We start from the raw sequence: 20903 nt of genomic DNA on the forward strand, positions 1-20903 counted from the left end.
ATCGTCTTCATAGCTGCACTTTTATCATCCCCTTAGCTTTACAGTTGTCATCCTTCTAGCTGCACATGTATCATCCCCAAATCTGCACAGGTGTCATCCCCAAAGCAGCACAGGTATCTTCTCCTTAGCTGTACAGGTTTCATCCCCATAGCTGCACAGCTATCATCCCTTTAACTGCATTGGTATCATTGCCTTAGTTGCAGAGGTAGTATATCCCTAGCTGCACAGGTATCATCCTCCTAGCTGCACCAGTATCATCCCCTTAGTTGCACACTTATTATCCCCTTAGCTGCACAGGTACCATCTCCCTAGCTGCACAGGTATCACCCCCCCTAGTTGCACAGATATCATCTCCCAAGCTGCAAAGGTATCATCATCCTAGCTGCACCAGTATCAGCCTCTTAGTTGCACAGGAATCATCCCCCAAGTTGCACAGGTATCATCTCTCTAGCTGCACAGGTATCATCTCCCTAGCTGCAAAAGTATCATCCCCTAGCTGCACATTTATCATCCCCATAGCTGCACAGGTATCACCCCATAGCAGCACAGGTATCATCTCCCTAGCTGCACATGTATCATCTGCTTAGTTGCACTGGTATCATCCCCTTACATGCATATCATCCCCCAAGCTGCACAGGTATCATCTCTTTACCTTCACAGGTATCATCTCCTTTACTGCCCTGGTATCATTGCCTTAGGTGTACAGGTAGCAATCCCTAGTTGCACAGGTATCATCTCCCTAGCTGCACAGGTATCATATCCCTTATTGCACTGGTATCATATTCATAGCTGCACTGGTATCATCCCCTTAGCTTGCAGGTGTCATCTCTCTAGCTGCACGGGTATCATCTTCCTAGTTGCACAGATATCATCTCTCTAGCTGCACATGTATCATCCTCCTAACTGCCCCAGTATCACCCCCTTAGTTGCACAGGTATCACTGCCCTAGCTGCACAGGTATCATCTCTCTAGCTGCACAGGTATCATATCCCTTGTTTCACTGGTATCATATTTATAGCTGCACTGGTATCATCCCCTTAGCTTTACAGGTGTCATCTCTCTAGCTGCAGAGGTGTCATCCCATAATTACACAGATATAATTTCCCTACTACACTGGTATCATCTCCCTAGCTGCACTGGCATCATCCCCTTAGCTGCACAGGTGTCATCCCCCTAGCTGCACAGGTATCATCCACCTAGTTGCACAGGTATCATCTCTTTAGTTCCACTGATATCATCCCCTTAGCTTTACAGGTGTAATCTCTCTAGCTGCATAGGTATCATCTTCATAGCTGCACAGGTATCACCCCCATAGCTGCAGAGGTATCATCCCACTAGCTGCACCAGTATCATCCACCTAGTTGCACAGGTATCATCTCTTTAGTTCCACTGATATCATCCCCTTAGCTGCACAGGTATCATCCACTTAGCTGCATGGGTATCAGCCACCTAGCAACACAAATATCATCTCTCTAGCTGCACAGGTATCTTCCCCATAGCTGCACAGGTATCATCTCCCTAGCTGCACCAGTATCATCTCCTTAGCTGCAGAGGTATGATCTCCATAGCTGTACAAGTACCATCTCCTTAGAAACACAGACATCATCCTCCTATCTGCACAGCTATCATCCTCTTAGCTTCACAGGTATCATCTCATTAGCTGCACAGGTTTTATCCTCATAGCTGCACAGGTATCATCCCACTAGCTGCACTGTATCATCCCCTTAGTTGCAGAGATATCATTGCCCTAGCTGCACAAGTATCATCTGTCTAGCTGCATAGGTATCATCTCCTTTGCTGCACTGGTATCATCACCTTAGCTGCACAGGAAGCATCCCACTAGCTGCACAGGTATCATCTCCTTAGCTGCACAGGTATCATCCTCCTTGCTGCACCATTATCATCCCCTTAGTTGCACATGTATCATCCCTCTAGCTGCACAGGTATCATCTCCCTAGCTGCAACAGTATCATCCCCTAGCTGCACTGGTATCATCCCCATAGCTGCACAGGTATCATCCCCATAGATGCACAGGTATGATCTCTCTCTCTAGCTGCACAGGTATCATCTCCCGAGCTGCACTGGTATCATCCCCCTAGCTGCACAGGTATCATCTCACTAGCTGCACAGGTATCATCTCTCTAGCTGCACAGGTATCATCCCCATAGCTGCACAGGTATCATCGTCTTAGCTGCACAGGTATCATCCACCTAGTTGCACAGGTATTGTCTCCCTAACTGCACTGGTATCATCTCTCTAGCTGCACTGGTACCATCCTCTTAGCTGCACAGGTATCACCATCCTAGCTGTGCAGGTATCATCTCTCTAGCTGCACAGGTATCATCTCCCTAGCCATACTGGTATCGTCCCCTTAGCTACACAGGTATCACCCACCCAGCTGGACAGGTATCATCTCTCTAGCTGCACAGGTATCATCTCTTTTGTTCCACTGGTATAGTCTTCATAGCTGCACTTTTATCATCCCGTTAGCTTTACTGGTGTCATCACGTTAGCTGCACAGGTATCATCCTCCTAGCTGCACAGGTATCATCCCCATAGCTGCACAGGTATCATCCCCCTAGCTGCACAGGTATCATCCACCTAGCTAAACCGATATCATTCTACTAGTTGCACAGGTATCATCTCTCTAGTTCCACCTGTATCATCCCCTAGCTGCACAGGTAGCATCTCTTTAGCTGCACATATTTTATCTGCATAGCTGCACAGGTATCACCCCCCCTAGCTGCATGAGTATCATCCCCGTAGCTGCAGACGTATCATCCCCTAGTTGCACAGGTATCATCTCCCTACTGAATTGGTATCATCTCCCTAGCTGCACTGGTATCATCCCCTTAGCTTACAGGTGTCATCTCTCTAGCTGCACGGATATCATCTTTCCAGTTGCACAGATGTCATCTCTCTAGCTGCACAGGTATCATCCTCCTAGCTGCACCAGTATCACCCCCTTAGTTGCATGGGTATCATCCCACTAGCTGTACAGGTATCATCTCCCTAGGTGCACAGGTATCATATCCCTTGTTTCACTGGTATCATATTCATAGCTGCACTGGTATCATCCCCTTAGCTTTACAGGTGTCATCTCTCTAGCTACAGAGGTGTCATCCCCTAATTGCACAGATATCATCTCCCTACTGATCTGGCATCATCTCCCTAGCTGCACTGGTATCATCCCCTTAGCTGTACAGGTATCATCCCCCTAGCTGCACAGATATCATCTCTTTACCTTTGCAGGTATCATCTCCTTAGCTGCACTGGTATCATTGCCTTAGCTGCACAGGTAGCATTCCCCTTGCTGCACAGGTATCATCTCCCTAGCTTTACAGGAGTCATCTCTCTAGCTGCACAGGTATCATCTTCATAACTGCATGGGTATCATCCCCATAGCTGCACAGGTATCATCCCACTAGCTGTACCGGTATCATCTCCTTAGCTGCACAGGTATCATCCACTTAGCTGCATGGATATCATCCACCTAGCTACACAAATATCATCTCTCTAGCTGCACAGGTATCATCCCCGTAGCTGCACAGGTATCATCTCCCTAGCTGTACCAGTATCATCCCCTTAGCTGCACAGGTATCACTGTCATAGTTGCACAAGTACCATCTCCCTAGAAACACAGGTATCATCCTCCTAGCTGTACAGCTATCATCCTCTTAGCTTCACAGGTATCATCTCATTAGCTGCACAGGTTATATCCCCATAGCTGCACAGGTATCATCCCACTAGCTGCACCGGTATCATCCCCTTAGTTGCAGAGATATCATCTCCCTGGCTGCACAGGTATCATCTGTCTAGCTGCATAGGTATCATCTCCTTTGCTGCACTGGTATCATCACCTTAGCTACACAGGTAGCATCCCACTGGCTGCACAGGTAGCATCCCCTTAGCTGCACAGATATCATCCTCCTTGCTGCATCAGTATCATCCCCTTAGTTGCACATGTATCATCCCACTAGCTGCACAGGTATCATCTCCCTAGCTGCAACAGTATCATCCCCAAGCTGCACTGGTATCATCCCCATAGCTGCACAGGTATCATCCTCATAGATGCACAGGTATGATCTATCTAGCTGCACAGGTATCATCTCACTAGCTGCACAGGTATCATCTCTCTAGCTGCACAGGTATCATCCCCATAGCTGCACATGTATCATCGTCTAAGCTGCACAAGTATCATCCACCTAGTTGCACAGGTATTGTCTCCCTAACTGCACTGGTATCATCTCCCTAGCTGCACCGGTACCATCCCCTTAGCTGCACAGGTATCACCACCCCAGCTGTGCAGGTATCATCTCTCTAGCTGCTAAGGTATCATCTCCCTAGCCGTACTGGTATCATCCCCTTAGCTGCACAGGCATCACCCCCCAGCTGGACAGGCATCATCTCACTAGGTGCACAGGTATCATCCCCCTAGCTGCACAGGTATCATCCCCTTAGCTGCACAGATATCATCCCCTAGCTACACAGGTATCATCCATGTAACTGCACAGGTATCATCACCCTAGCTGCACAGGTATCATCTCTTTTGTTCCACTGGTATCATCTTCATAGCTGCACTTTTATCATCCCCTTAGCTTTACAGGTGTCATCTCTCTAGCTGCACAGGCATCATCCTCATAGCTGCACAGGTATCATATCCCTTGTTGCACTGGTATGGTATTCATAGCTGCACTGGTATCATTCCCTTAGCTTACAGGTGTCATCTCTCTAGCTGCACTGGTATCATCTTCCTAGTTGCACAGATATCATCTCTCTAGCTGCACATGTATCATCCTCCTAGCTGCACAAGTATCACCCCCTTTGTTGCACGGGTATCATCCCACTAGCTGCACAGGTATCATAACCCTTGTTTCACTGGTATCATATTCATAGCTGCACTGGTATCATCCCCTTAGCTTTACAGGTGTCATCTCTCTAGCTACAGAGGTGTCATCCCCTAATCCCTCTTTCATGCTTGGATAAACCATAATTCACCTGATATTGTAGTCATCTCTGAAACTTCGTTAAAACCACACATAACCAACACTGAATTCCTTCCCTCCGGTTTTCAATCCCTCCGATCTGACCACATAAACAAAAGAGGTGGTGGTGTAGCACTAATCTACGCTAATCACTTATCCATCACTCCCTTCCCAAATCCTACCCCTTCCTTTCATAATGCTGAACTAGTAATTGGCATTCTAAAATTAAATGACCATAAAAGTATCTGCATTATCTCCCTTTATATTCTGCCTGGTAACAACACCGATACCTTGGAAGACATCCTCTCCTGGTCCCCCTCAAATATTAAACATGAAACTTACATTATGGGAGATGTAAATATTAACTGGCAAAAAATCAGTGACCAGAATCCCACCTTATCTATCAATCTTTTCAATTTCACACAACTTATTAACTCTACCACTAGGCCCAACAAAACCAACCTCACAGGTTCCATCCTAGACTGAATCCTGGAGTCTCATCCAAACAAAACCACAACATCTGGTGTCATTCCAGACCTTCTAGGAGACCACCTCCATGCCTTTACCCATAGAACAACACCCTCTTCCTCCTTCTCCCATAAACTCTTACACACTCACAACTTAACCAACTTTAACCCCTCCACTTTCTCTGATTCCCTCAAAATCACTAACTGGAACCCACTAAAAACCCTACTCCTAGATGAAGCCGTTCATTTCTTCAACTCCTTACTGTCCTAAACTCCTTAGCTCTAATCCATACTAAAAGAGTCAAAGCCAAGACTGCCCCTTGGCTTACTAAAGAAACCAAGAAAATTATGCAACAAAAAGATAAATCTTGGAAAAACTATCTCCATCATAAACAACCTGAATACTTACTTAAATACAAACAGTTACGAAACCTAGCCAAAAAACATGTCATAAGAGATAAAAAGTCTCACTACAACCATTTAGAAATAAATCATGCAAACAACCTCAAACAATTCTGGAATTCTATTAACTCTCTTCTTAAGCCTGGTACAACAAAGAACCCTTGCTCTGATACCAGCAAATCTGACCAAGAAATTGCCAATCTATTCAACTCCTTCTTTACCTCTTCTATTGCTGAACTAACCAAAACCTTCCCCCACAACATATCCCCACCCCTCCTTCCCAAGTCTCCACATCCTCTCTTCCCTCTTCCCATATCTTTAAACTCAAACCCGTAGCCACCCACTTTATAAAAAAACTTCTCTCAAAACTCAAACCTTGCACCAGTACCCCTGACAACATCCCCTCCTCCTTCTTAAAAATAGCCGCAGACAGTTTTGCTCTCCCTATTAGCATCATGATAAATAGATCTCTTCTCGAGTCTTATGTACCCAAACTATGGTGCTCTGCTTTTATTCTCCCACTCCACAAAGTTGACAAGAATTGTAATTTCTCTAACTTCTGCCCCATAGCCATCCTCTCTCCTATCTCAAAAATACTTGAAAAATGCATCCACCTGCAGCTCATGCCATTCCTAACCGAACACCAGCTACTCTCTCCCACCCAACATGGTTTCTGCCCTGGGCATAATACTAACACAGCCCTCCTCTCCTTCTTACACTCTGTCAATTCAGCTCGAGAGTCTGATGACTTAGTTTCATCTGTTTTCTTAGATCTATCTAAAGCTTTTGATACCATCTCCCACTCCTGTCTACTAAACCATCTATCTAACCTCAACATCTCCCCAAAAACTCTATCCTGGTTTTCTAGCTATCTTTCTGACAGGTCCCAAGTCGTGAAATGGGGCCAAGCCTCCTCCAGCTTCCTTCCTCCCCCCACAGGAGTTCCCCAAGGCTCCATACGTGGCCCTATGCTATTTAACATCTTCGTTAATGATTTTCAAAAAGCTATTCCCAATACCAAAATTGTCCAATACGCAGACGACTCTACTTTGATCTGCTCTGCTTCCAGCTTTAAAGAACTCCAATCTCTAACTCAAACCGCCTTCACAACCATGGGAAAATGGATGCATGAAAATCACCTCTCACTTAACGCTAACAAAACTAATAGTCTTCTTTTCACCAACTCAAAATCCACCACCACCGAAACAAAATAATTTCAAATTTCTTGCCTTAACAACTCCAACATTAACACCGTTCCCTCAGCTAAACTCCTAGAAGTCACAATTGATGAACACTTAAAATTCAATACCCATATCCAACTTAACATCAAAAAAACCCATATAAAACCCGGCCTGCTATACAGAAATAATCAATTCCTCTCCCCCTCTACTCGACATACCTTAGCCACTACATATCTCCTCCCATCTCTTCTATATGGTGACCCTCTGCTTACAAATCTATCTTCTACCCTAACCTCCAAACTGGAAGTATGCTACAATAAAATTTTGAAATTTGCCTCCAAGGCAAATTCCCTCTCTCATCACTGCACATCACTACAAACTCTAAATTGACTTGAACTCCCCAATCAACTAGACTACCTCCAAATTGTCTCAGCCCACAAATTAATCTTTCAACCCACACTCTGCCCTGCACTATCCAATATTCTCCAACCTTACACCCCCCTTGACCCCTTAGATCTTCTAACCAAAACCTTATTTCCATCCACAAACCCAAATGCCCAGCCAGTCAACTTTTACTCTCCTTTTCCCTTGCTAAAAAATGGAATGCCCTTCCCTCTGTCCTGAGGACCTGTGACAACCTACACTCCTTCAAAACTTAACTCCTCTCCTACCTGCATACTTACCGAAAATGTAACTGCACACTTCACTCTAAACCCCCAAGCTCCCCTCTTCCTTCTCTCCTGGCTAACCTTCATTACCTCCATATTTCTCTCTTACTCACACATTGCTAAGGTAACTAACAACTACTCCCAACCCTATGCAATTTTCCTATCATCCTCCTAGACTCTTTCCTTAACTTCAAATGTTGCTGAATTGAAGGACTACCAACTTGAATGATTACCACCCACGATTTAAAAATTTCAACCTTTTGTATGTAAATCATTTATATCTTTGAATTCTATTTGTACTTCTAAAAATGTGATCTAAAGATGTAGCTTGTCACAATGTTCTTTTGTATGTAAATCATTTTTATCTTTGAATTTTATTTGTACTTCTAAAAAAATGTTTTTATCATTATGTCTTGTAACATTGTATTGTGGAGCTTTTCTCCCCAGGCCTACACTGAAAATGGGCCTTTGGGCCAGTAGACCTCCCTGTCACCAAACTGGAATAAATAAAATAAATAAAATTGCACATATATCATCTCCCTACTGCACTGGTATCATCTCCCTAGCTGCACTGGTATCATCTCCTTAGCTGCACAGGTATCATACCCCTAGCTGCACAGATATCATCTCTCTACCTTTACAGATATCATCTCCTTAACTGCACTGGTATCACTGTCTTAGCTGCACAGGTAGCATTCCCCTTGCTGCACAGGTATCATCTCCCTAGCTGCACAGGCATCATATCCCTTGTTTCACTGGTATCGTATTCATACTTACACTGGTATCATCCCCTTAGCTTTACAGGTGTCATCTCTCTAGTTGCACAGGTATCATCTTCATAGCTGCACAGGTACCATCCCCATAGCTGCACAAGTATCATCCCAATAGCTGCACTAGTATAATCCTCCTAGTTGCACAGGTATCATCTCCTTAGTTCCACTGGTATCATCCCCTTAGCTGCACAGGTATCATCCACGTAGCTGCATGGGTATCATCTACCTAGCTACACAAATAGCATCTCCCTAGCTGCACAAGTATCATCCCTTTAGCTGTACAGGTATCATTGCCATAGTTGCACAAGTACCATCTCCCTAGAAACACAGGTATCATCTTAATAGCTGCACAGCTATCATCCTCTTAGCTTCACAGGTATCATCTCATTAGCTGCACAGGTTTTATCCCCAGTAGCTGCACAGGTATCATCCCACTAACTGCACCAGTATCATCCCCATAGTTGCAGAGATATCATCGCCCTAGCTGCACAGGTATCATCTGTCTAGCTGCATAGATATCATCTCCTTTGCTGCACTGGTATCATCATCTTAGCTGCACAGGTAGAATTCCACTAGCTGCACAGGTATCATCTCCTTAGCTGCACAGATATCATCCTCCTTGCTGCACCAGTATAATCCCCTTAGTTGCACATTTGTCATCCCGCTAGCTGCACAGGTATCATCTCCATAGCTGCAACAATATCATTCTCTAGCTGCACGGGTATCATCCCCAGAGCTGCACAGGTATCATCCCCTTAGATGCGCAGGTATGACCTCCCTAGTTGCACAGGTATCATCTCCCTAGTTGCACTGGTATCATCCCCCTAGCTGCACAGGTATCATCTCACTAGCTGCACAGGTATAATCTCTCTAGCTGCACAGGTATCATCGCCATAGCTGCACAGGTTTCATCATCTTAGCTGCACAGGTATCATCCACCTAGTTGTATAGGTATTGTCTCCCTAACTGCACTGGTATCATCTCCCTAGCTGCACTGGTACCATCCCCTTAGCTGCACAGGTATCACCCCCCCAGCTGGACAGGTATCATTTCGCTAGGTGCACAGGTATCATCCTCCTAGCTTCCCAGGTATCATCCCCATAGCTGCACAGATATCATCCCCTAGCTGCACAGGTATCATCCATATAACTGCACAGGTATCATCTTCCTAGCTGCACAGGTATCATCCCTTTTGTTCCACTGGTATCGTCTTCATAGCTGCACTTTTATCGTCCCCTTAGCTTTACAGGTGTCATCTCTCTAGCTGCACAGGTATCATTCTCATAGATGCACAGGTATCATATCCCTTGTTGCACTGGTATCGTATTCATAGCTGCACTAGTATCATCCCCTTAGCTTACAGGTGTCATCTCTCTAGCTGCACTGGTATCATCTTCCTATCTGCACAGATATCATCTCTCTAGCTGCAAAGGTATCATCATCCTAGCTGCACCAGTATCACCCCCTTAGTTGCACAGGTATCATCCCACTAGCTGCACAGATATCATCTTCCTAGCTGCACATGTATCATATCCCTTGTTTCATTTGTATCATATTCATAGCTGCACTGGTATCATCCCTTTAGCTTTATAAGTGTTATCTCTCTGGCTGCAGAGGTGTCATCCCCTAATTGCACAATTATCATCTCCCTACTGCACTGGCATCATCTCTCTAGCTGCACTGGTATCATCCCCTTAGCTGCACAGGTATCATCCCCCTAGCTGCACAGGTATCACCTCTCTGCCTTCACAGGTATCATCTCCTTAGCTGCATTGGTATAGCTGACTTAGCTGCACAGGTAGCATTCCCCTTGCTGCACAGGTATCATCTCCCTAGCTGCACAGGTATCATATCCCTTGTTTCACTGGTATCATATTCATACCTGCACTGGTATCATCCCCTTAGCTTTACAGGTGTCATCTCTCTAGCTGCACAGGTATCATCTTCATAGCTGCACAGGTATCATCCTCATAGCTGCACAGGTATCATCCCACTAGCTGCACCGGTATCATACGCCTAGCTGCACAGGTATCATCTCCCTAGTTCCACTGGTATCATCCCCTTAGCTGCACAGGTATCATCCACTTAGCTGCATGGGTATCATCCACCTTGCTACACAAATATCATCTCTCTAACTGCACAGGTATCATCCCCATAGCTGCACATATATCATCCCACTAGTTGCACCGGTATCATACGCCTAGCTGCACAGATATCATCTCCCTAGTTCCACTGGTATCATCCCCTTAGCTGCACAGGTATCATCCACTTAGCTGCATGGGTATCATCCACCTAGCTACACAAATATAATCTCTCTAGCTGCACAGGTATCATCCCCATAGCTACACAGGTATTATCTCCCTAGCTGCACCAGTATCATCCCCTTAGCCGCACGGGTATCATCGCCATAGTTGCACAAGTACCATCTCCCTAGAAACACAGGTATCATCCTCCTAGCTGCACAGCTATCATCCTCTTAGCTTCACAGGTATCATCCCTTTAGCTGCACAGGTTTTATCCCCATAGCTGCACATGTGTCATCCCACTAGCTGCACCAGTATCATCCCCTTAGTTGCAGAGATATTGTTGCCCTAGCTGCATAGGTATCATCTGTCTAGCTGCATCGGTATCATCTCCTTTTCTGCACTAGTATCATCACTTTAGCTGCACAGGTAGCATCCCACTAGCTGCACAGATATAATCTCCTTAGCTGCACAGATATCATCCTCCTTGCTGCACCAGTGTCATCCTCCTAGTTGCACATGTATCATCCCACTAGCTGCACAGGTATCATCTTCCTAGCTGCAACAGTATCATCCCCTAGCTGCACTGGTATCATCCCCATAGCTGCACAGGTATCATCCTCCTAGATGCACAGGTATGATCTCTCTAGCTGCACAGGTATCATCTCCCTAACTGCACAGGTATCATCTCACTAGCTGCACAGGTATCATCTCTCTAGCTGCACAGGTATAATCCCCATAGCTGCACAGGTATCATCATCTTAGCTGCACAGGTATCATCATCTTAGCTGCAGAGGGATCATCCCCCTAGTTGCACTGGTGTCATCTCTCTAGCTGCACTGGTATCATCCCCCTATCTGCACAGGTACATCTCCCTACCTGCACTGGTATCTTCCTAGCTGCACCAGTATCACCCCTTAGTTGCACAGGTATCATCCCCATAATTGCACAGTTATCAGGTCTCTAGCTACACAGATATCATCCATATAGCTGCACAGGTATCATCTCCCTAGCTTCAGTGATATCATCTTCCTTGCTACACAGGTATCATCCCCATTTCTAGTTGCTTGCCCCTTTTGTTAATTTGACCATATATCTCATTTCCTCTCTGCTTTTACTAGCTGGTGTGAGTAAGCACAACATTTTCATTTTGTGAAATCACTCCCCTTCAACTATTTAAATGTATTGGCCATCCTACTGTATTCCATAGTACTGAAATACAAAAGTGACCACCCACTTTCAATCTATCTTGCTCTTTTAAAAATAGTGACTCTCCACTAAAACTTAACTTTTAGACAGGTAAAACTTAAGTTACCTACTTTTACATCTAACTCTTCTAGTGTGCACTGCAGTGTTTAGGATAAACCATTTTTATTCATCTCAACTTTAAGAATCGGTTGGAAGATAACCAGTTACTGTAGAGCTCACATTCTGCCTCTCAGGAGTCATCTTGGTATTAGTGCTTCTGTTTTCTCCTGGTGAGAGAAGGAGTGCAGCTACATTATTTCCTGGAGACTGCTGATCACCAGAAAGCTTAATAACTGCTTTATAGGTTACAGCTTAGAATCTGTGCTTATATTCTGATCCTGGTGAGAGTAGGAGCAGAGTGCATTGATTCTTGACTCTTTCTGGTTGGAGAGTGAGTGTCTGTGCTTAACATACCTGACTGGTCAGGTTGCTATTCGAGGCATCTACCAGAAAAAGTCTAAAAGCCTGTAGACCCTTGTTTCATCTGGGACTAGGCTGTGGATCACCATACAGGCCTTGGCCTGCTACTCTTCTTGAGAGTGGTGCTAAACCTAGCCTTTTTCTTTTTAGTTTCAGCACTCAAAACTGTTTACTTGTGTTCAGCACTTGCTCAGAACTCATTGTAGACACTAAATAAACTATAAATTACTACAGCACTCAACTTTCCTCACTTCTCAAGAGGAAAACTGTTCTTAGTACTTAAATTAATAAGCACCTATCTAGGCATGTCCATGGGTCAGCTTCTGGTGTTTTCTCCTGCCCACCTGATGAATCTGGGCATCTTGGGGCAATGTAGCAATTCCTCATGTACATCGACAACCCTCTCTTCCTACCAACCAACACTACAACTTGTGAGAGATGCACTTATATAGCCAAACTGGACGCCAAGCTCTCTCCAGCCAAGACTGGACTAGACAGTCAAGGGGAGAAGGTTAACACCTGCACCACGCTACACTCAACACATAGTCCTTCAAAACCCACACTACCAAAGCCCACACATAGAAACACAAAGCACACACCCACATTCACAGAGGCTCTCAATAAAAATATGCCCAAGCAACAGAGACGTCCCAAGCTGAAATGCAGACAACCACCACACTCCAACACTACCCAAATGACACAAAGCCCACAAAATCAGTGTGCCACTCAACCTCAGCCCATAAGGCAAAACAACGTACCCAACAGACTAATCATAGGTGACTCTATAGTCAAGCACACTGATGTCCCACTCACCAGGCTAAACAAGGAGAAAGTTACTGTCAGCTGCCTGTCGGGTGCCAGGATCTGCCACATAATGCACACACGCAGGTCACTCCAAAACAAATACAAATATGACTCTGTCATTGTCCATGTTGGTGTGAATGACCTGAGACGTGCCTGCCTGGACTACATGAAAAGAGACATGGAGGAGCTCTCAGATCTTGTAGCCCAGGTAGCTATGACCCTAGCCCTGAGTAGCATCCTGCCATTGCCCAGAATGATACCACAGTACAAGGACAAAATAATTGACTTCAACAATTGGCTAAGCTTCTGGAGCCATTCTAATAGGATCCAGTATCTGTCTGCCTGGGATGACATGATCGACAGACCACAATGCCTTGCCAGAGATGACTTGCACCTGTCACCCCTGGAATTCTGGATACTGGCTAAGGCTCTTGCCACCCCTATAATGCCTTTTTTAAGCAAGGTTTAAATGCTTCATTCACCACTGTAACAGGTAGAAGCAAGCAAACTCTGAGGGTAATGCTACTCAATGCTAGAAGTCTAAACCTCAAAATGCACTTGAGGCACTCCTTAAAATGGAGAACATCAACATCTGTGCAGTGACAGAGACCTGGTTCAAGGCTAAAGAGAGCATCTTTGCATTACCAGGCTATAATTCATACCATAACTTTTGGCCACCTAACCTGGACCGAAACACTAAAGGCGAAGGCGTGTCCATATTCATTAAGGAGATCCACACCTCCGGGCTAGTTGCTCAACATAATGCATCCGAAATTATCCAAGTGCAACTACCACTGAGCAAGACTACAATCCAGGTTGTAGCTTGTTACAGATCCCCCACCATGCCCCAGGATTCCCACTCTCATTTCTTAAGATACTGGAAAATATTAAGGTACAACTCAATACCTTAATTATGGGCAATTTCAACTACCCCACCATCAACTGGGAAAACTATTCATGTACCAACTCATTCGCTCAACATTTTCTGAAATTCATAAATTCCAATGCCTTGGATCAGCTTGCTCACAACACCACCAGGGGCAGCACTATCCTGGACCTGGTCATTACCAATATGGGTAACTGGTGTTCCACACCAGAGGTCAACTCCTCGCTGGTCAGATCTGACCACAAGCTAATCACCATAGACATCCATATCCAACCCCCACCCCCCATTATGGCAACCACCATCAAAAACTACTCCAAAGCCAATTTCATGCTTCTTAAGACAGAAGTGGCAAACTTCACAACACCCATGCAGATAGAAAATAGAGGTATGACTGCTGAATCTTACAAAAATGCACTGTATAAGCACATACATGACTGCATGGATTGTGTCATCCCCAACAGAACCAAGATGCAATCCTCCAAAAAAATCTGGTGGTCCCCTGCCATAAACAAGCTCTACAAAAGAAGGAACGAGCTGTTGCAAAAAAAAGAGTAAAATCCCAAGATTGGAGGAACTTCCTGGTCAGCCTTAGCAAGAAGCTGAGATCCCTCATAAAATCCTCCAAAGCTAGTTATGAAAATAAAATTGCCATTGATTTCAAAGACAACCACAAAGCATTCTACAGCTATGTCAAGAATCTCAATGGCAACATTCAGATCTGCTCTGAGCTACAGCACAATGGCACAAAATATACAGATCCAATCGATATTGCCAACATCCTGGCAAATAGGTTCAGTGCTAACTTTACCCCCCCCTCTCACCCACCAAAGGGCCCATCTTAATACCGGAAGAATGCAAAGTCCCTGTAATCATGGATGAACAAGAAAAGACCGCACTCTCCAAAGCCAAGAGCACAGCATCCATGGAACCAGACGACATCCCAGGCTGTGTACTGCATGAACTACAGAATGAACTGGCATCCCACCTAAGTACTATGTTCAGTGATAGCCTCACCTTAGGTTATGTGCCTACTGAATGGTGCACAGCAATGGTTATCCAACTCCACAAAGGGGGTGCCACTACAGACCCCGGAAACTACCACCCCATTAGCCTGACTAGTCTAGTCTGCAAGGCCATGGAATGCATCATCTTGGAGCTTATAAACAAAGACATAGGTAACCTCCAAACCCTGGACCCCACTCAGTTTGGGTTTGTAAGAGGTAGATCATGTCTACTAAACCTGATTGACTTTTTTGAAGCAGTCACTAGAGCTGTAGATGAGGGCAAAGTAGTGCGCACAGTCCATCTTGACCTCGCCAAGGCTTTCAATAGCATCCCTCACTCTGGAATTATAGATGAACTCACTAAACTGGACATAAATCCTTATGTCACAAGATGGGTGGCCAACTGGCTCACTGACAGAACCCACACAGTAAAAGTAGCCGACTCCAAGTCTGACATCATACCAGTGATGAGTGGAGTACCACAAGGTTCGGTCCTGGGTCCTCTCCTGTTCACCATCTACTTCTCTGAAGTGCAGGCCAACACAGCAGGTCTTTGGCTAACAAAGTTCACAGATGGCTGCAAACTGGGAGCCATAATAGAATCACCTAATGATGTAGACATTCTACAAAAGGGCCTCACAGAGACAGATGCTTGTTGTCAAAGTCTTGGCCTCAAGCTCAATGCCAAAAAGTGCATTGTCATCCCCTTTGGGAAAAACTCGGTACCCATGAACTACCACATAGGAGGTAGCTAAACACTGAAAGTGTGATAAGAGACCTCGGAAGACAGGTAGACAGGTAGATATTAGTCCCTCCTTTGATAACCACATCACCACAGTAGTCAGGAAATCCCTCTACATGGCACACCTCATCACAAAAGGGTTCTCCTCTAGAAAAAAGGACGCCATTGTTCCTCTCTACTCATCCCTCATCAGACCCATTATAGAGTAAAATGCCCTGTTTGGCATGTATCTCACTAGACACCTACAACAATTGGAAAGGCCACAGAAATACCTCACTAAGAGGATTTCCTGCCTCAAACAGATGCCATATGCAAACCATCTCAAAAAAACCCAGCTCTACTCCGTCGCATATTGCCTACTCAGAGACAATCTCTGCCTAACATACAAAGTTATGTCAAACTCAGAGCTGTTGGACATGCTACACTTAAAGAAATCCCAATCTCTCTGAACCACATGTTCCAGGGACCTAAACCTTGTCACCACAATAAACAGAGCATGCTGGAGGGATAGATTCCTGTCCCAGAGACTTCCCATACTCTGGAACAAACTACTCATTCATGTCAAGCAAAGCTCCACATTTCTCCTCTTTAAAAAAATCTTGATGACTGGATGGGAAATAGAAAATTCACCCTGGGGATCACTTATGCAGTACTGCTTGACAGGGGCAAAGGAAAATAATTTTCTTGGGTGGAGAAAGCTAGGGAACCTTTTTGTCTAGGCTTATATAAGTCCCAGGACAGATAGCCTTGTACCTACCTATGAACCTATAACTGTACAGGTATCACCTCCATAGCTGCACAGGTATAATCTCCCTAGTTCCATTGGTATCATCTTCATAGCTGAACTGGTATCATCCCCTTAGCTGCACAGGTGTCTTATCCCTAGCTGCACTGGTATCATCCTCATAGCTGCACAGGTATCATCCTCATAGCAGTACAGGTATCATTCTCCTAGCTGCATAGGTATTATCTCCCTAGTTCCACCGGTATCATCCTTCTAGCTGCACAGATATCATCCCCCTAGCTGCACTGGTATCATCCCCTTGGCTGCACCGGTATCATCCCCTTAGCTGCACAGGTGTCATTCCCCTAGTTGCACAGGTATCATCTCTCTAGTTGCATGGGTATCATCTCCATAGCTGCACAGGTATCATCTCCCTAGTTCCACTGGTATCATCTCCCTAGCTGGACAGGTTTCATCCTCTCAGCTGCATGGGTATCATCCCCTTAGCTGCGTAGGTATCATCCCCCTAGCTGCACCTGTATCATCTCTCTAGCTGCATGGGTATCATCGCCATAGCTGCACAGGTATCATCCCCCTAGCTGCATTGATATAATTTCTCTAGCTGCACAGGTAACATCCCCATAGCTGCACAGGTATCATCCCCCGAGCTGCACAGGTATCATCCCCAGAGCTGCACAGGTATCATCCCCAGAGCTGCACATGTATCATCTCCATAGCTGCACAGCTATCATCCCCTAACTGCACAGGTATCATCCCCATAACTGCACAGATATCATCTCCCTAGCTGCAGAGGTATAATCACCCTTGTTCCCATGGTATCATCTTCATAGCTGCACTGGTATCAACCCCTTAGCTGTACAGGTGACATCTCTCTAGCTGCACAGGTATATTCCCCATATCAGCACAGGTATCATCCACATAGCAGCACAGGTATCATCTCCCTAGCTTTACAGGTATCATCCCCTTAGATACACAGTTATCATCTCCCTAGCTGTACAGGTATCATCCTCCTAGCTGCACCAGTATCATCCCCTAAGTTGCACAAGTATCATCCTCCTAGCTGCACAGGTATCATCTCCCTATCTGCAATGGTATCATCCCCCTAGCTGCACAGGTATCATCCCCAGAGCTGCACAGATATCATCTCCATAGCTGCACAGATATCATCCCCTAGCTGCACATGTATCATCCCAACACTATAACACTGTGTGATGCCTGTGCCCTGGCCCAGCAATCAAGGAGCCTCAATCCTCACCACTAACACCAGTGAGGGGCGTCTCATATAGGAGGAAAGGATAACAAACACACAGTAAAGTGCAATTTACCTTAAGAGCACACAGAGATCACAGTCAGTCCAGGGTCAGTCGCTCCCTTGCACTCCAGGTCCCCAATAAGACTCCCCACTGGCACAGCTATAGGGTCCAGATCTCAGCCTAGTGGGCAAGCTAAAACCTCCAGTACCCTCTCTGTCCAACCAGTGCTTCGTGTCCCTGCCCAAGTAGCTGACACACACACACACACACACACACACACACACACACACACACACACACACACACACACACACACACACACACACACACACACTTTGATAAGAGGTCATACAACCACACAGACACTCCTGGGGAAGGCTGGCACAGATTCTCCAGCTGTGTCCCTTTTTGCAGATTATAAGTAGTACCACTTGCCACCACCCACTAATATTTATCAGCTACTCAAAGGCCCTTAAAGGGTGTCCAGTTATTACTGTGCAATATTATTATCCAATTGGTAGTATAGCCCATACGTTAAAGCTATTGGAGTGGCTTTGTACAATTTTACCAAAGGCATACAAGTACTCTAAAGAGCTTAAGTTATCTCTACAAAAACAGCCACAGTTGAAATGGTTTAAAATATTTAATAACAAATAGTCAAAACACAAGACAATACTTTTTTACTACACAGTGCTAGTCAAGAGTCCAGAGATCACAAAGAAATACTTAAAATAATTCAGTAGTACAGTTCTGACATTACAGAAAAACACTTAGTCTAATCTTTCTAGTTTCTAGTTATTTCTGAGAGAAAACACAAGTCTAAGATAAACTTACATATAGAGCAAGATAGTGCTGATGAGTTGGATGATCAAGGCAAAAATGCATAATACTCTCTCATTCTCTCTGTTTTTAAAATCACATTTCTGGTTCACATTACATCATTTTTCACACTTTCCTGGGTTCCCAGGTTAACAGGCTACATTCTTTAGTAAGCTCACACCAGGTCAGGAAGCAAACCCATTAAGGACATTTATGCATCCAAATTCTGGCCATTAAATCTGGCCTTAAATCAATAGCAAGAATTCCTTCACCTAGACAGGCCAGAGCCAACTTTAAAGATCAAAGACAGTCATAACATGCTTGACTTAGCTTCCTTACAGCAGAGTGCACTGTTGTTACATTTTTTTCAGTTCCACAGGTAACACTATTTTTACCATTTAAGAAAACAATCCTGTGGTTTACATTAATATTTACAGATGACAAAATTATCTCCAAAATTCCATCTGGCTAGGCTGGCAGCCTTCATCTATCTTCACCCAATATTCACATATTCCCCCCCCCCCCGGGGAACTCAAGCTAGTTTTTCAAGTGACCCTTGAGAAATGCTGCTTGAGGGAGTGAGGTCTATCTGAGTATACCTCACCCCGTTCCCTGTCTTGAGACCCCATCTGCATTGGCATTGCTAATCCCACTGCCGTGCTACACAGACATATCATATGCTTGCAACCCCAGGCTCCATCTTAGCAACTTGGCATTTTGCTGGCTTTCTCTGTTTAACCATGTTAGGGGGTTGTGATCTGTCATAACAGTGAATTTCCTTCCATACAGATAAGGCTGAAGTTTCTGCAGTGCCCATACTATGACTAGACATTCAATTTCTACAGCTGCATAGCATTCCTCTCTCAGTTGGAGCCTATGACTGAGATAAACCCTGGGTGCTCTTGTCCTTCTGAAGAAATTTGGCTAAGTACAGCCCCCACCACATGGTTTGAAGCATCCACCTGCACAACAAATTCTTTGCTGTAATCTGGACTGGCTAACACAGGGGGTCCTCCCAAAGCTTCTTTAAGCTTCTGGAATGCCTGCTCACATGCTGAGGTCCACACTACCTTATCTGGCCTGTTGTTCCTTGTCAGGTCTGTGAGGGGAGCAGCTATGGTACTATAACTGTGGACAAACTTTCTATAGTAACCTGCTGTCCCTAAAAATGCCCTCACCTGCTTTTTAGTAATAGGTGCAGGCCATGCCTGAATGGCTTCCACTTTGGCATGTTCTGGCCTTATCTTACCACTCCCCACTCTATATCCTAGGTAGGAGACGTCTGCCATACCCACCTGACATTTGCTCAGCTTAATGGTCAACCCTGCCCAATGTAGTCTGCCCAGCACCTCCCTGACATGCTGAAGGTGCTCTGGCCAGGAATGGCTGTAGATGGCAATATCATCTAGGTAAGCAAGGGCAAACCTTCCTGCTCCTGCTAGGATATGATTTACCAGCCTCTGGAAAGTCGCTGGGGCAATCTTCATCCAAAAAGGCATATTTGTGAACTCATACAAGCCAAAAGGAGTCACAAAGGCTGACTTGTCTCTAGCACTTGGAGTCAAGGGCACCTGCCAGTAACCCTTGGCAAGATCAACGGTTGTAAGATACTTAGCCCCACCCAGCTGCTCTAAGGCCTCATCTGTCCTAGGCATGGGGTAAGCAGCCGACTTTGTATGACTATTTAATTTCCTGTAGTCCACACAGAAACTAGTGCTGCCATCCTTCTTTGGCACCAGCACCACTGGGGAGGCCCAGGGACTGTTGGACTCTTGAATCACCCCTAGTTCCAACATCTCCTGTACCTCCTCCCTCAGAGTCTGTTTGATTCTCTCAGGCACTCTATAAGGGTCCTGCCTAATAGGCCTTTGGGGTCCTGTGTCCAACTGGTGCTGCCCCAGGTGGGTGCACCCTGGTTTCCCAGTGAACATGTCCCCAAATTCCTACAACACTGCTTGGATTTCTCGAACCTGGGTAGGAGATAGCTGCTGGGACATTGCTACCCTTTCCACTGAAGTATCAGCCCGAGCCTCACTGAGAAGATCAGTCCCCAGAGCTCCCTCAGATTCCTCATGCAATCCACTGCAAATACTCAGCAAAAAGGCCTCCCTATCATGGTAAGGTTCTATCATGTTAACATGGTACAATTTGTGCCCCTGCCTTCTGCCTAGCAGCTCCACCATGTAGTTAACTTCACTTAGCTTTCTTACCACCTTGTAGGGTCCCTCCCAAGCTGCTTGCAGTTTGTTGTGTCTGACAGGAA

The sequence above is a fragment of the Protopterus annectens genome, chromosome 1.part0, assembly GCF_019279795.1.
Source record: "Protopterus annectens isolate FY-2018-M chromosome 1.part0, PAN1.0, whole genome shotgun sequence".
Classification (NCBI taxonomy): domain Eukaryota; kingdom Metazoa; phylum Chordata; order Ceratodontiformes; family Protopteridae; genus Protopterus; species Protopterus annectens.